Source organism: Numida meleagris, chromosome 1 (assembly GCF_002078875.1).
Source record: "Numida meleagris isolate 19003 breed g44 Domestic line chromosome 1, NumMel1.0, whole genome shotgun sequence".
Taxonomy (NCBI): Eukaryota; Metazoa; Chordata; class Aves; order Galliformes; family Numididae; genus Numida; species Numida meleagris.
Window position 1 is genome coordinate 138719669 of NC_034409.1, and position 17923 is coordinate 138737591.

The 17923-nt window shown below is 38.1% G+C and overlaps 2 long non-coding RNA genes across 2 annotated transcripts in view; one reads left to right on the forward strand and one right to left on the reverse strand.

Annotated features, from left to right (window-relative positions):
• Positions 1-17923, forward strand: part of LOC110407695 — a 45866-nt gene that overhangs the window by 26001 nt on the left and 1942 nt on the right. The window lies entirely within an intron of this gene.
• LOC110407687 overlaps positions 1-17923 on the reverse strand; it is a 47497-nt gene that overhangs the window by 25918 nt on the left and 3656 nt on the right. Inside the window, exons 2-3 of the long non-coding RNA XR_002443991.1 lie at positions 12349-12576; positions 5782-5856 (exon numbers count right to left, since the gene is read on the reverse strand). This is a non-coding gene — a long non-coding RNA (uncharacterized LOC110407687). The remainder of the gene's footprint in view (positions 1-5781; positions 5857-12348; positions 12577-17923) is intronic.

Consider the following 17923-nt stretch of genomic DNA (forward strand, 5'->3'; position numbering starts at 1 on the left):
AGGAGTTTCCACAATTTCTTTGCCTGCAATGGAAAATGACCTTGCCACCTTGCTACCAGAGAAAACTACACTTAAACTAAAATCTGGAAGAAAAAAATGTCACTGCAGTGCAAAGGTTTTTTTCCTAATGCTATCAACAAGAATGGTATGAGAAGTGGTATCTCTAAATTCCAGCATATATTCCACTGATGAGAACTGCATCCCTTGGGTATATGTAACGACAACCTGCTTTTGTACAAAAGGTACAGAAGTCTATAAGGACTCACAAATTACATATGATTGCATATATAAATGTAAATGAATTACATAATTATGTTTATGTTTTTAGGAAGATGGATTTCATCTTCAGAACTTAATGTGTCTGTTAGTGTAACAAACCTGAAAGTCCTCTGCAGTAAATGCTTTTATGTACAGCAAGAAAGAAATATGAGACACTTCAAACGACAGCCTGAATGCCGTTTTAGTCCCAGAGATAATTTAGTGGTCTCCCTCTGCTTCAGTTGCTGTTTAGGTCAACTAAAGCTGTGAATCCTTAAAAACAGAACTGTGAACAAACAGAATACAGTCCTGTAATAAAACGTAAGTTGTTGTAAAGTTGTATTTTATATACTAATTCAAGACAGCAGTTAAAACTCAGCACCCCGAACAATAAAAACAGTTTCGTGGAGCTTCTAAGCTGCTCCTTCCCCCACTGTCTTCTCTGTAACTAAGAGAATACAAAAGAGACCAATCAAACAAGATTTTTGTTTACCTTTCACTGAGAGATAGAAAGTGGTGAGCCTGCATATGCTCCTTTGTCCACAGAGAACATACATTAGATTTTGTTTGATACACATTTTAGAAGTTCCTTTTAAGTTTTCACTTCTTAGAGAATAGTTGTGTTGCTATAGCTTTTGGCCCCTTGCTAACAGCAGCTTTCCCCCCCCCACCAGAATCTGAAGCTTTTGATCTCTTTTATCTTCTGCTTGCTCATAGCCTAAGAATTGCATCTATGGCAAAGCTTGTCCTCTTAAGAGACCATTGACTTATTGCTAGAAAGCAAGGAAATAGCTTTCTTTTCACTCTGAGTCCTCACTGAGATAATACATTCTGAAGGGATACACTCTGTGTGGAGTAATCAGAGCTATAGTTCACCACTGTTTGAAATGCACAATGAAAATATATTACTGTGGAAAAAATAAAAAGTAAAGAGGAGAGAAGCTTCTGCCTAAGAGAAATACAGATAGTAATCCAAGGGCGGCTTTTCCTAAATATCAGAAGTCAGGTAATATCAAGCTGCAACTAGGACAATAGCACCTATTGGACACAGAGCATAAATACAAATAAATACATATATTTTATTTAATTTCTATGCCATAGAAAAGGGGAAGTATTAGTATCACCCAGCTTTCTGATTCAGAATAGCCCAGCCCAATAGGTGACCCATGGCAAAAGAAGTCTGTTTTCAGAGTGACTTCCTAGGCATTTGTGGCTCTCCCATACCCTACTTACAAAAACAAACGAACAACAACAAAAAAAACCCACAAAAGAGTGCAGTCCTCCACTGCATTATCCCCAGAATTTAGTGGCAGAGTAGCTTTCACACAACCTTGGTGAAATGACAAATGTTTCCCTGAAGGTGTGATTCACTTCCATCTTACATGACTCCATACTATCAAGTAGCAGTCAAGCAGGACAAATGAAGCTATCACAGTACTCCAAATGGTTGAGACCAAACATCTTCCCAGAATAAGATGTGGAGCTTCTGGAACAGGTCCAGAGGAGGGCCACAGAGATGATCAAAGCATTGGAGCACCTCTCCTATGATGAAATGCAGAGGGAGTTGGGCTTGTTCTGCCTGTAGAAGAGAAGGCTCCAGGGAGACCGCATTGCAGCATTCCAATACTTAAAGGGAGCTTATAAACAGGAGGGAGACCAACTTTTTACACAGTCTGATCGTGAGAATACAAGTGGGGATGGCTTTAAACTAAAAGAGGGGAGATTTAGTTTAGAAGAAAATTTACAAAGAAATTCTTTACTCAGAAGGTGGTGAGGCATAAGTTGCCCAGAGTAACTGTGGATGCCTCATCCCTGGAGGTGTTCAAGGTCAGGTTGGACGGGGCCCTGGGCAGTCTGATCTAGAGGGTGGCAGCCTTACCCACAGCAGAGGGTTGAAACTGGATGATCTTTGATGTCCCTTACAACCCAAGGCATTCTATGATACTGTGAATCTATGAATAAAGCAGTTGTAAAGGTGCTCTAAATGTGACATAGGGGCTCCTGAGTAGTCTCACTGTGCACAAAGATCTGTGGTGGTGCAAAATGATTCCATCGCTGCCAGTCTATTGCACTGCAACACTGCATGCATTGTGCCTTCATCTCCTGAAATAAACAAAAAATAACACAGCTCAACTGCTCCTAAGTGAGTCCTTTACATCTTCCATAAGGAAATATATAAAACAGTAACAAAAAAAAACTTTCTAGTCTTTTATCCTCTCCCAATTATTAATTGTTCTTGTCAAAAACTAACTTTTCTTCAGATAGCAAAACTTATAGGAAAACTACACAAATAACAGTTATTTGGCTCTTTTGTTAGTAGTAGTATTGGTATTATTTTATGGAACCATTATGTTGCTTAACTATTTTGCTTGCCAACTTTCTTTTCATGCTCCATGTCATCAATCACTAGAATATTTGTGGGGAAAAAAATGGCAGGGATATACCACATTTGGACTTGGATTGCCCTTTCCCCTCATAAAACCGACAGGATGAGAATTATTATAGGTCCCCTATGAGAATCTTCTTACAAAGTTTTGCCTCTCTAGAGACACTTAATTTTGAGGAAAATCCCTCAGAGCAGCGCCACATCTGTTCTAACTTTGGTGGCTTCCTTAAAGTACAACTTGTATGAAATCATATAGCATGAGACTCCTATTCAGGCCTTTTTGTGGCTTCAGTTTACAACATCCACCACAGGGAGAAAATGAATAATTATTTTAATATCACCTGAAGTTGCATAGATCCAGAATGAAGACACTTGGCTCCCCTACCAGTTCCAGTCATAAAGTGAGATGCAAAGCTGTCCCAGTTTTTATCATACCTTTCCACAAGACTAAAGGAAACCATAAAAAGCCATATTGATAAAGCACTGAGATAAAGTTCTGTTTCGTGCAGATTGTTTCCTATGAGTAGAAGTTAATCTAACCTAGACCCATAGCTCTGGTGGCAACAATGGATGTGATCTTTCACTGCATTTCTTTGGTTTTGTTTTTAAAGAGTTAGCTCTTTCAGGATGTACAGTTAAAAATACTAATATGTAATAAAATTTATTAATTGGACAATACATAGTTCAGCAACAGTGATATCATTTCTCAGTAGTAGCACTGAATATTTCCTTAGAATATTATTTTTGAAGTCCAAAAATGCCTTCAGAGATGTTTTAGTATTTTTCAGCTAAAATTTCAGTTGGATATCAATTGGCTTAACAGGCTTGCATACAATGCTGCAGATGTATTTAATGTACTTATATATTGTATAAATCCCTCGAGACTCTCTTCTTATGGACAAGAGGTTACAACAAGCAATAATCTTTCTACAGCAAAACTAACAAAAAGGTTCATTATAGCTCTGCCACATTTTGAAAGGTAGCAAAGTAGATGCTTTTTGGCCTTGAAAGAAGGCTTGAACAACCAACCAAATAAATTCCCAAAATAAAAAGCAAAATCCTAACCACATAAAAGCTTTTTTCATAACAAAGGAGACCTTTTCTCACAAAATCAGTCACTAATAAATAGAAGCCCAAGCACCCTTGAACTTAACAAGGTCTGCAACAATGTGTTACCACTAGTATTAAGAACACAACTAAAATAACTATGCAAGATAGCAATGAGAACAAAATATGTCAGTCAAGTGGTCACTCAAAAAGCTATCCCTACCTACCAGTATGGACAATCTTATGTCTTATTTTTAAAGCAATCTCCTGATTTCTGTAATTTTGAAGAGAGATTCACCTCTCTATTTAGGATCCTGCTCAAGGCAGTGATGTAGACATCCCACACCACCCAAAAGAAAGACAGCTGTCAGGAACAATGTTTACCACTTACACTACCATACATTTCTGTAGGATAGGATCTTAGCAGGTCTCCATCTCCCCACAGACAGATAGAATTACATGATAAGTTTTCTAGTCCAAGTTCTAAATTAAGAATTAAAAACAAATCAACTAACCAACCAAAAAAACACTTGTGTTCATAAATACTTGAATTTTAAAGAAAATGTAAAGTTGTATTATCATGCACTACTCATATAAGGAATACACATTAGGATACACCCCAATTTAAAAAATAATAATAATAATGATTAATGGTCAAGTCTAAAGCAGGACTGAAATCACTAGAATTTTGTATTATCACAAAATCAAAATGATTTCAAGAAAAATAGTTGATCATCATCTTCCTACCACCAGTACTGCAATAGTAGCTACAGAGACAAGCCAAAGAACGGTTTAATTTCTTGATCAGACTGTCATATTGCAGCAAAACACCTCTAAATTGCATCTTCCAAAACAACAAGCTCTCTTAATAGAGATGACTAAGAACAAAGTTCTGTTTAATGACCTTCCCTACTCTGTGATGTTTCATGTGCTCCTATTCCTAACCAACTTCAGACTCCATGAGCATGATTCTAATACAGACTTTATTTTTTTAAAATCACTTATTTCACACTACAAATGCTATTAAAGGAAATCATTACATAAAATACAGAATCTCTCCAGCCACTCTGCATGCCTAGAGCATTTTATTTATTTTTTACTACTGAGGCAATCGCTTCACTGGAATGATTCTGTTTCCACCAGGGTTTGCCAGTTCAGAGACACTACTGTAAGGTTACATAAGAAAATCTGAAACCCCTGTGGCTTGACACAAGTAACACTTTGCCAGAAAGTCTCTTCCCTGACAGAGCTCTATTATTATACGTATTTGCAGTCCAGCAGGGAAGGGTAACAGTGAGTCACCCACAGGCACTACCCCAGGGAGATTATCCTTTCCTGATGTCAATCACAATGAAGTCTCTCACCCTTTCATTTGCAGCAAGGCTGCAATGGTCAAGGGTGGATTCAAGAATATATTTTATCATGGAGCCAGAAGAGGTCCAGCTCAAACGATGCTCATTTATGTCTCAGATAATGTTATAGTGATGCTACTGAGACAACATACTACAAAACCAAACATTTTATATAAAGAAAATTTTACTAAGCTTAACAAGAAATCAAAGAAGTGCTGGTTCTCTAGGACAAGTGCATCCATCTGATACTATACAGAATGCAGTCTCTGGGTCTGAAGTCGTAAAAACAGCCTCTGCATTTCCTAAACCCAAAGTATTCAGATAGCATCCTTCATATTATGGCAGCCTAACCTAATTGCACATAAAAAGAAAAAGGGTGATGGGAGGTGCAAAGGACATATTCACTGGCAACACCTTTGGTCTGTACAGGATTACCCAGTCTGCGGCCTGATTTTGAAATCTCTGTAATGATGATGACGGCAATAGTAAAAACACATTTGCATTTCTACAGGAACATTCAACACAACGGCTTGTGGAGTAATGCCAGAGTTGACATTAAATTTACCACAGTGTTTCTCTAATATTGGATTACAGAAGAATCACCTCAGATAGTTGGTAAACTTTGGTCTTTGGTTTGAATCACCCCAGAGAAGCATTCAAAATGCTGTTCTCTATGAGACCTGTGGTCTTCATACCCGTGCAAACTATTAAAATCAGGCAATCAGCCAATCACTGTACCTATTTTTCTGGGGTTCTTATTGTATTGAAGCTTGCCAAGTCCACGAGGATTGAAGCATATTTAAAAGACGAATCCTGAAATAAAGTAACAGAACGCATCAGTTTGCTGAATGTACTTGATTTCAAATGTTTTTGTGAATCAAGACCTTGTACTTCCACTGTAATCCATTATTGCTTTCGCTGCCATTATTGTTACTATTATCACTTCTTTGTATTAAAATGAAGTACAGAAATCAGATGGGCAAAGAACACATTCTGATCAGGAAAAAAGTTGACTGACTTTAAACATGCTGTTGTATCTACAGACTTATCTGCCATTATAGATACATTTGCTTCTATAAATAAAAATGACATTATCCTAACGATGAAGTTTTTCTCCATCAAGGAAGTTAATATGCTTGTCAGAGAATTCAAATGTGCAGACAATAAAGGGAAGGGTGCTTATTTCTGTGAATTGTGAACTTCCTGGTGGTTCTGTTCCAATATTTAAGTAATAACTCCTCAGCATAAAGGTGGTTTTATTACCCAAAGAACTTCAGCCAGCAAGTAGCACAATCTTCCATTTTACTTGTTAATTTCTATGCTTTACATGGAATAGAAGTTTTTAGGTCTTTTACCTCATTAATGATTTAAAATGTTTTGTATCCAACTGTCAGCAAGTACAACACAGACATGTTCAAGTATATGCAAGTATGGTATTTTCTACTTATGAGCATCTGATCTGGCACCAGTGTTGAGTGACAGGAAATACCCTTAAAAGCATACCAACCAATAGGGAGTTCAAGAGGTTTAGAGATAGGAAAACAACTTGTTACATGCTATCACTTTGTATTGTAAAGAAGAGTTTATCTAAAGTAAAAGAAAAAAAAAATTACTCAGCACTAGTTCTGACCTAGCCCTTACACAAGCTAACATCATTTTTTTCCCTGCATTAAGATGCAAGTTTATACTCTTTAACTTAGCTTAACTATGCAAGTTTAATTGTAACAGAAACTTCAAATGTATGCCAGTTAGCTAAATCAAGAGGGAAAAAAAAAGTCATGGATTTTAGGTAGGAAAAGGGTCTATACTAGACAATATTGCAGTGGTCATCTAAACTTGGCCAATCTTTAAATACATGTCCTAGCATAGGCCTAACTGAAGACTTTTCTCAGACACCTCACAATTAATACAGTTGTTTATTACAGGTGGTTGACAGGAGACTGCCAAGCATCTCACTAACAGTAGATGTTACTGAGAAATAATATTATAATCTAAATAAAATAGTGTACACAGTAGCTACTTCCTAATTTAAAAAACAAGTCTGAATAAAATACAAAAATTTAGAAAGTTCAGTTTTAACTGTATGCAGTATTGCAAACTCCCTTTTCAGCGAGGAATTCTTTTTAATGAATTCTTATACTGTTACAGGAATGTAATAAAACATTTGAAGCCATAAAAATTTATGATCTCCCATAAAATGTAAGAATGAACAAACTGATTTGTCTCAACATTTATACAGAAATAATTGGACTGAGAATTTACATGCCAAGTTTTCACTTGGAAAGAAATTTTAGGGACTGTTATCACAAAACACTGAAAATGCAGTTCATAATGAAAACACTAATGGACTTTTAACTTCAGCAGTGCCAGCTAAACACACAAATGCTCACAGACACTGTAAAAATCTGAAGTTTTCTTTGATAAACTCTGCTTCAGTATATAAAAAATGAATGACAACCTTTCCCAGATTTTCAGTTCAGTACAGACGTAAGTAAAGAAATCACTATCTTGCAAAGTTTGTGACTTTCCAGGATAGCTTTGAAGCAGGAATCAGTCCTGCCTCATAGTGATGAGTGAAGGTGTTTATAAGAATTGCTTATGAGGCATAAATTGCACTTTTTTGTTTGGTGGTGGTTGTTTTTTTTTTTTTGTTAAGAGATCATTCTTTGAAGAGGTCTCCATGCCCAAAATATCTTTGCAAAGTTACTTTCTCCTTTCATGGCAAACTGAAGGAAGGCATTTGTTTCACATTATCTATCTGACACAAGTTTGAGAAATAGCAACCTAATCAAATCATGCACGGTTTTCATTACAGTTTACTAAAAAGTACTATCTGACATTGCCAGAAATGAATCATATATCTGACTACAGTAATGTCTATATAGTAGTACGACAAAGCCAACTATGACAAGAAATTCATGGCTACTGTAAAATACCTTTAGCCTATTCTGTTCTTATGACTTTTTCCACTAGAGCCTTTCCACAGAGAATTGACCAGCTTACTTCTAGTTCATGTTTTTAACTTTTCTGGGAGTGGTTCCCAGTACGGTCTTTGCCAGTGAGACAAGGTCATGGTCTTATTAGGAGCACTTTCCAGATTTAATCCCATGATTCAAGCCACCATCCGGTTTTAAAGGGGAAAAACCCTTTGTGGAAATATTAGCCTGACATGTCTCCAGTCTAGACGAATAATTACGCTAAGGACAGAGCAAGTCCATTATCCACATGGAATGGGTGGAGGTTTTGATAAACCAGCAATAATAGGCATCAGACTAGTCACCGAGGACTTTTCTTGCTTATTTGCTTTCATATAAAAGGAAAATTTTGGCTCATTCAAGAATTCTGCTTCTACTGGGACTGACAAACAGTTCGTTTATTTCAGTCAAAGGCAATGGACTGCATTTAGTGTGGTGCCCATAAAACAGGAAATTGAATGTCGTTCAACAAAGGTTGACTTGCTCCTGTAGATTTTGTCTACACTTCTTTTGTTCAGAATGGGAAGCAGGGTTCCTCTAATTGTACCATTCTAATTCTTCTCATTTCAGCCTTTTATACATTCAAATGAATACATTCATTTAAAATCACCTATATTTTTCGAAGTTGTACGAGTAAAGCAAGTGTTGAGAACAGGAACGAAGCTGGTGACCTTCAGCTGAAAAAAACATGCAATTCAGATTTACGGTAGAACAGTTTCCAAATGCAAGCACCTTATCCCTTGCTCTAGCTGTGCACTTAGAACAGGCTTAACTTTCGTTAAGAACACCAAGCAAAAAACTTCATGTAGAAGTCAGTGGAAACAACCACACCATGGTTATGAACCCTACAAAACCACACCTATAGAACTGGGGAATGTATTCTCAAATGCCACCTACTGGCACCTTAACCATTAACAAACTGTTCAAGCATTTTGTGTACAAAGTACCTCAGTGAGAATTCTGAGCAGGTATGTAAATACATACTTATCTAGGCTACTCCTATTTTAGTCATACTCACTTATGAATTCTAGAGTAGGGCAATCCAAGGGTGTCTTGCAGACTGTTTTTAGTAGGGCACGCTAATGTAATATTTATACAATCATGTTGGCATTCATCTTTAATGCACACAGATCACCATCCAATATCCACAAGCATGAGCGCAAATCCTTTTGCCAACCACCATGAGTCTATTTAGAGTTCTGAAAATGGTCTTTGCAATTCAAATATGCTCCAGCACAGTACTTACTCAGAGGGAAAACTCTTTATTCCATCTTGAAAGAGGCAAGAAAATAGATTTTCAAATATACTTCATGCACAAAGGAAAATAAACTATGTATAACACTATTACAAAATATTTGGATTATTTGATTGCATTTTCCATCTACATATCTCAAAGAATTGTAAAGAGTCTGAGAAGTATTGTTATCTCCATTTTCCACAGAAGGAAACCAGAAGAGGAAGCTGAAATGTGGCTTTTTTTCTTTCTTACAAATGAGGCAGTCATTGAAAAGGGAAAGAAAATATTTCAGAAATTCTCACTTTTACAGGCCATTTTTCAGATCACTGTTTAAAGCAGATAGCGTACATGAACTGCTTGCTTCTGTAGTAATTCAAGAGCCTGACACTTTTAAATAGCTGCATGCAAACACATAAGGAAATGAACATTTCTAACCTCATTGGAAAATACTGCTGATGCTATCTGACTTCTCAGAGCTATGACAGAAAAAGAGCACTTAATTTCATTTGTAGCATAAATTCCTGTCATAAATTAACAGAGGCTTTGCTATAAAATGAAGTGTACAGTTTCATACACAGCCACATGAAAGAGCCCCTGTACAACGATCTCTATCAGTCTTCAGATAAGATGATCAGTCTATTGAACTAAGTTGATAGAAAACCAAACTTGAAACTTTCTTTCAATAAAGAAAATATATTATTTAATATTAAAATACCTAGAAAGATACAGAGACAATAAAAATTACTACTTACATAGTTAGTGTTTGCTCCTATGCTGCAACTAAAATCTAAAAGATAGCTCTTTTTTGTAATTAATATTTGGTTTTTATAATCTGTTTCCCAGGGGAGGGAGGGGGGAAACAACAACAAAATTTGAGAACTCAAAGTGATGTTTTTCTTTCTCTTCTCCAAAGTAACTAACAGGAAGTGACAATGAGATTACAATCTCATTTAAGGCCCAGTGATACTAAATGTAGATGGAAAGGAGATTAAAAAAAAATGCAAAGATGCAGTAAAAAGAAAGCAAAGAAGATGCAAATTGAGAACACAAAAAGACTTTTAAGATCTTGAAGACCTGCTCTAATGTTAACAGATAATGTAAGAAACAGCCATCACTGAAACAACGAAAGAACAATATTAATCAAGAAAGATCTAGTCAAATAGCATTGTCTTCCTGTAGGTTAAAAACCGTGTGATGCAGCTGGTATAGGTGAGTGGTAATCGGTGCATAGTAGGGAACATCCAATTCCCTTCTCTAGCCAAAGGAAGACTTAGTTTACATTACACAACGTAGCCCTTCACAACTGAGTTAGGTTGGATTCTTATCAGAGCACTGCTTCTCAGCCACGTTTAGCAGAGTGTGAGGCTTGAGAAAGTGACATTTGCCATAACACACTGTCTTCTGTCTGCTGTCCAAAGCTAGCATATAGATTTGAACTGCTGGAAAAAAAACAGCAGCATTCTATTGGAGAAACATAAATTGCAAACATCACATAATGAAAGGCAGGAAACACGCACAGATGTTTAAACCTTCCCAGCAAAACCAGGCTTGTTGAGTACCCATTCCATACTGCCTATATACCCAAAATAATGAAAGAAGTAACTCACAGGGAACTAGGAGCAAATCTTCCAAGCTCAGCTATACACTGTTAGTGAAGATAACATCACTGGGAAGGCAGAACAGCTGTTTGCACTATGACAAAGCTAAGCTAGATGGTGCCATTCAATGAGGAGGCACAGAGTTAGGACTGTGAGTGCACTGTCACACTGACTTGAACCACGACAAGAGCACTGCATAACATCATTCTGGCCAGCTCACCCCACGCCTTTCCTTTAAGGAATAAAGATAAAAATAATAATGCCTACTATAACCTGGCCTTGGCAGGCCTTGCCAGTTTGAACTTACAATGAAATGCAGCTGATTTTAAATAGCCCTGTTGCTATATGAACAAATATCTCTTTTCTCAAAACTCTGGAAATCCTTGAAGCCACAATTGCAGGGTTTTTTGTATTTTTTTTTTCCTTCATAGAATCACAGAATCATAGAATTAGCTAGGTTGGAAAAGACCTACAAGATCATCCAGTCCAACCATCCACCTACCACCAATAACCCCACTAAACCATGTCTCTCAACACAATGTCTAAACATTTCTTGAACACCTCCAGGGATGATGACTCAACCACCTCCCTGGGCAGCCCATTCCAGCGCCTGACCACTCTTTCACAAAAGTAGTACTTCCTAACATCCAGCCTGAATCTCCCCTGGCACAGCTTGAGGCCATTCCCCCTCATCCTTTTGCTAGTTATAAGAGAGAAGAGCCCAACCTCCAGCTCACTACAACCTCCCTTCAGGTAGAGAGCGATAAGGTCTCCCCTGAGCCTTCTCTTCTCCAGACTGAACAATCCCAGCTCCCTCAGCCGCTCCTCATAAGGCCTATGCTCCAGACCCCTCACCAGCTTCATCGCCCTCCTCTGAACACGCTCCAGGGCCTCAATGTCTTTCTTGCAGTGAGGGGTCCAAAACCAGACACAGTACTCAAGGTGCAGCCTTGAGTAAAGAAATAAACAACTTTGTTCAACTGTCTCATGATAGGTAGAAGTCGGTGCTCAAGCAAAAATACATTTTTTTTTCCTGCATTAATAGTCCACTACTGTTTCTGCCACTCAGAAAGTGAGCAAGAAATAGTTACTGGTTTGTGATTTGGAAACTCCCTTGCCTGCCATAAGCTGTCTGTATGGCTGTAAGCACAGCTCTGCTTCAGGCTCTGTTCCTCAGCTGAGAGGAACGCCTTGCTTCACAATAGTGTTGTGAAGTTAAACACAATAAACCCTCAGGAACATTGTGGTCATAAGAAGAGTGAAGCAGCAAAGGCAAAAAGTCAGGGCATATTTATTTTGCTGGCAGAGTACTACTCTCAGAGCAGTAAGGCAAACACATTCTTGGTGTAATGACAGGTAGAGTTGCAAGTGAGATGCGTTTGGCCTGTTGTTTTTAACTGGTATTGTTTCTGTTGCTAGCTTTTCAAGACCCTGCAATCAAATAATTATTGTTTCCTTGGTTGCCAACTATTTTTCTTTTATTGCTAATACCAACCTTTGTTTATTCTTCTTCCTCCCATGGGAAATTTCAACACGCCTCCAGAAAGGATGTATGACTCTCATTTATAATGGGATCACTCCCCTTCTTCTCAGGGGAGGCTTTTTCTTTCCATTTTTTTCCCCTTCTGTATTTGTAGATGTGGACACCAAGTCAAATCTCTCCCGTGTTCACATTCATGTGATCTGAATAAGATGAACAGATCAGCAGTTTTCACGAACTTGCCTAGGAGACAGCCCAAGAGAATTCATCTCAGACACCAGTCCATTTAAAGTGTTTAACATTCATTCTTGCAACATTAGCAACAGACCATACAGTTCAGTATTGAAAAATACATTGTTTTTTCTTTCCTTAATGCAGTGAGTATTTTCCAAGCTTTAGCATTCTTCATTTCTTTACTGTTTTTGTTCTTCACTTCCTTCATGTTTTCTTTTGGTGCTGAATACTTTCTCTCCAGCACATGCATTTTACTGTCCTCTATCCTATTCCTTGGTGTGTTTTTAGTCTTTGAGCTACCCATCCTCCCACCGTACACAACCCTCCTCTTTCAGATACATAACTTATTTTGTCTTCTAATCATGAACCACTATACTACCCTGCATCCTAAAAATTCCTTTTGTTTCACTAGGTCATCATGTACTTCTGTCAATCTCATTTGTAGCCCCCAGCTTCACTGCTGGCAACTCCTACTGATGACAGATGTCTCACAATCAAATAAAACTTGGCTTGAAGCCTGAGGGAAGCTCCAGACTTCTTTTTGCATTTGCTTTTTGCAGCAGCACCTTTATACAGATGCACCAAAGTCACCTCTTCCTGAAGTACAGCTTCTTTTAGACAATTCCAAGTCCCTCTGCACCATCAAGGCTGAATATCTGTAGAAACAGCTTGAGAAAAATTGCAGACAATGCTATTCAGCAGGGTGAGTTAGTATGCATGGCATCTTGCCCTGGGAGTCCTGTTCTGAGCAGTCAGAGCATGTCAGTGCATTACTTCATTACCTAATATATACAGCAGGAGCTCTGGACTTAAATGTGCAGAGGAACTTTCAACATACCAACCCTAAGCTACATATATCCTCCCCCGCCACACAGTGCAATTCGTTCATCTCTTCCCAAGCCTTCTTTGCCATTCATCCTCAGTATTACCTTCCTCCACTCATTTCTCCTACCTACCTTTGGCAAGAAAGCATACGTAATTGCCCAATGAGGGCTTAAATGAAGAGTCTAGGGTGTGCTAACTCATCAACTGACTAGCAGGAAAGTCTACAAATTCAGATTGGCTAGATATCCCAATGCTATATACACTCAGATTGGCCTGGTGCCTATCTATCAGATGCTGGCAGTCAAATAACACAGCCTTCTAGTCTGCAAAAAAATGACTTGAGGAGCTATTCCAGTATATATCCAACACACAAAGTAATTCTGGCCTAGACTTTTTGCAGTATCTATGTGGTCCTGAGCAAAGAAGCCAAAAGGAAAGGACTTGTTAACTCAGCTTTCTGTGATGTTAGAGGCTATGTCTGCATCAGCAAGTTGTACTTTTCAATTGAAAGTCTGTGAACCAAGATAGTTACTGCTAGGAACCAAATGCCCAAGCAACATACTTTTGGGAAGTGTTTTACTTTGGGGTAGCTCTAGATTATTCCTGCAAACTGAAACCTCAACAGCAGATTTCACAGAATCACGGAATAATGGAGGCTGGAAGTGACCTCTAGAGGTCACCTGGTCCAACCCCGCTGGCTCAAGCACAGTCACCTAGAGACAGCTGCCCAGGACCATGTCCAGATGGCTTTTGAGTATCTCCAAGGATGGAGAGTCCACAAGCTCTCTGGACAACTTGTACCAGTGTTCAGTCACTCAGAGTAAAGAAGTGTTTCTTCATGATCAAAACTACCTGTGCTTCAGCTTTTATTTTTTTCAAAAAGAATTCAGTTTACCTGCTCCAACACCAACATCAGTCTTCTTTACTCCACAATACAATCTGTTTCAACAGTAAAAATACAACTCTTTATCCTAGTTAAAATGCTAGTGTTGACCCATAGTTTGGTGGTTTTTCTACATCCATGTTCTGCCACTATTAGCAGTTTCTGACTTTAAAAGTAGTGTTCAATGTATTATTCCTTTAAAAGCCTTAACATGGTATAGGTCTTTTTTCTCATCTCCAAAAACACAACACAAAATAAAAAGAGATATGTCCAAACAAATATATACCACTACACTGCTTTGCAGTTCTTTAAGCCACAGAAAGATATGTTTCACTCATCCAAAACTTTTTAATAATGCAAATAAAAGAAAGGACTCCTTTCCACATCCACATTGCTTCCAAGACTACTGAGATAATATCCCAAGAATTCATACAGCTGTAATTAGCATCTGTGATAGAAATTTGAAAACAACTTTATCAAACTCTTATGCCAAAACAAAACTCTATCAATGAACAGTAACCACAAACACACTGATGTCAGCGACAACATTAGAGAAGTACATATAGGCATTAGGATACTCCATGCACTTGGAAGCTTGTCCAGCTCTAGCACACTGCCATCTTAGACACAGATCCAAAAGAAACAGGCCCCAAGTCCATTTTGAAATCAATGCACAGTCTGATGGCAGGTTCACAGACTCTACAGAGTATATAGGTGAGAACAGCGTGACTCAACACTACGTAAGCAGTGAGCTAGACACTACGCATGCTGAGGATGCCCAGTGCTCTGAGCTTTGTGAGCACTCAAGACAACCTCATCTAGTATTGCTGAAGAGCCATGATTATGGCTCCGTGGCAGATTGTCAACATCAAAGTCAGTCAGATCCCTCATCAAAACACAATTCATTTTGACCTGCACAATTGTTATCATTGTGGTTTAAAAATTATCGAACAATCTGCCGACAAGTACTACTGATACAATTTCAGAATACAGGACATGAACAACAATGGAACCAGATGATATGACGTACCAATTTTGATGTCTTCCAAAGAGTAGAAAGAAGAGACATTCAACTGAAAACTCCAAGAAGGGCAGACCTCGAGATACCTCTTTTCTCTCTAGTGCTTTTTTGTTTCTCTTCAGATCATTCGGAAAGACCTCTCCAAGTACAGTCTCTCAACCTTGCTATTTTAATGAGATTTGCACGGAGCAAAAAAATGAAAAGCTTCTGCTAAAACTACACTGTAAAATAAATTTGCATGTTGCTCCAACACTCTATTCATTCAACATTTAGCCTACTTAGCCAGACAAATAAATTAATGATTCAACTTGCAAACTGAAGCATTACTTTTCTGAATACAGGAGGCAGAATCTGGCACTCAGAGGACTTCCTGCTAAACTGGCTTGCCCATATAACGCATTATGTTTTTCTTATACTTTAAGAATGTATTAGGAAAGTAATAACTAGAATTTTCTGCCATTTTTAAGATCATCAGTTTGCATGATGGTAAGAAAATAAAAGGAAAAGGTTTTATCTAACCCTTTTGGATAAAATTTTAACAGCGTGGCTGAGAGTTGAACATTCAAAACTGCTTCCAGGTCAATTCCTGTTAAAAATAAAGTGAAGGCTACAGTAGTTAAGTGCAGATAGGATGTTTTTTCTCTATTTTTGTGATATGCAAGCTGCTTCTTGACTACATTCCCCCAAGAAAGTAATCACTTCTAGGCATTTTCATATTCATACAGAAAAGTAGCACTGCCAGACAGATTAGTGCGTTAATAAAATGAGGGGAAGGAACAGGAAAAAAATCTGGTTACAAACAAAATTTCCATTGCCAGGATTTCAATCAAACAGTTTTTCAAAATTAAACAAGAATTAGTTACTCATGAAATATGCACACTAATCAGGAATTACAAAGCCAAGCGGAAATGCTCTATGCGGAGGCGTGGCTGTCTGTGTTAAGGTGTATGAGTCAGCACCGCAAGGGTGGCACCTTCATCTATTCAGAAGCCAAAACCTGGGAGCTCTCTCCCGAGGGAGTGCCTACAATAGCCTTTGAAGAACTGAGCATGGCTCACCCACTTCAAAACACAGCTGCTGTGGAAGTAGTTATGTAATATCCGAACGGTTACAGGACCCACCAAGGTTTATGTTCCGGCTCTCAAGATTGTCTTTTTCCCCCCATGACTATTTTATAAAATTCAGCCTTGTGAATAGGGACCAAAATCCAGGGTGACTCACTTCCCCCTTCTGGAGTACCACAGTCATTAGGTTGCAGCCATGCTGCCTCTTGCCATTGAACCTATGGATTTTGTGAAATTCACTTGTCTTCAGCTAAGTAGGGAGGACTTGGCTCCTAACTCTCACTTTCCTCCAGCCTAGATAGTGACCCGGTGATTAACATACTGTTTTGTTGGTTTTTTTTTTTTTTTTTTTGGGGGGGGGGGAGAGAAATGACGTAGATATGAATAAGGCCACACCTGAATCCAGTTTTCACACTTGCCCAACTAGTCTAACCACTATGCTAACCTCCCAATCATGAGCAACCTGTTTTTGAGTAACAGTGTCTGTTGCTATTCTAATCTAAAAAAATAAAAAACACAACACATATTCCTATTGGATTAGTCCCTCATGAAACTTGGACGACACCTTGACTCTTTTCTGGCTGGCATATGTTTCTAGTTATACATGCCAAATGCTGCAAATGCTATGAAATCTTTCAGATAAGTCAGAATATGCCTACGGAGCTGAAGTATCTCCACAATTATGCAGCTGCTGAACAAGGCTGGTTGGATTTTTACTACTGCTACTACGTGATTACTACGTGATCAATGCAAGCAAGTGAATCACTGTCTTTGGACATTAACAGTAAAATTACCATGTCAATCATGATTTGGTAATTTCATTTATTTTCTAAAACTAAATCTAGTTGGAAATGAAGGTAGATATGGTTTTATGTTAATTTGATTGTCATGTATCCACACATCAGTCCTGATTATTCCAGTTGTGCCATTTTTCCATGTCCAAATTACAAAAAACTTTTGAGCACCCTGCACATTTCATTCATTTTCCAAACATATGATCATCATCTAAAATATCCCTCTTTTCTGAATGTTCAGCTAATAGCTATATTTACATTAATGATCTACACAGCCTTTTTGTATAGATACAATGTTAAAGCCCTTTCCATTTATTTAATTTCCTGTTGTAAAACACTTCCTATTTCCTTCAGTTAAAGATTTTCCCCTTTTCAAAGGAGCCCTTTGCAACCACAGTTTTAATGTGGTTCTCTCAAATCTTAGAAAAGATTACTTCTCTTTCTGCCAACAGTTCCATGCTCCTGCAAAGCCTTTCTTGTGTTTTGTGAGTCTCCCAGGTGCTTCATCTTCCCACCTCTATAGTTTAGCAGCTCCAAACTCCATAGCGCTACTAAAAGAGAAACAAAGCTGCTGACAGAAAATGCTTCAGTAAAATAAGCCACTTCGGCATCAGGCGTGGAAAAAAAAAAAGCAATTAAGCAATACAACCTCTACATCTGCATAACTTTTCTAATCCACAATGTGGCAGGAATCTCATCGCTGACTCAAAAAACAAACCCTGCATACAGAGTTTGTTACAAGGTCAGAACCTTGTCAAATCACTACTTT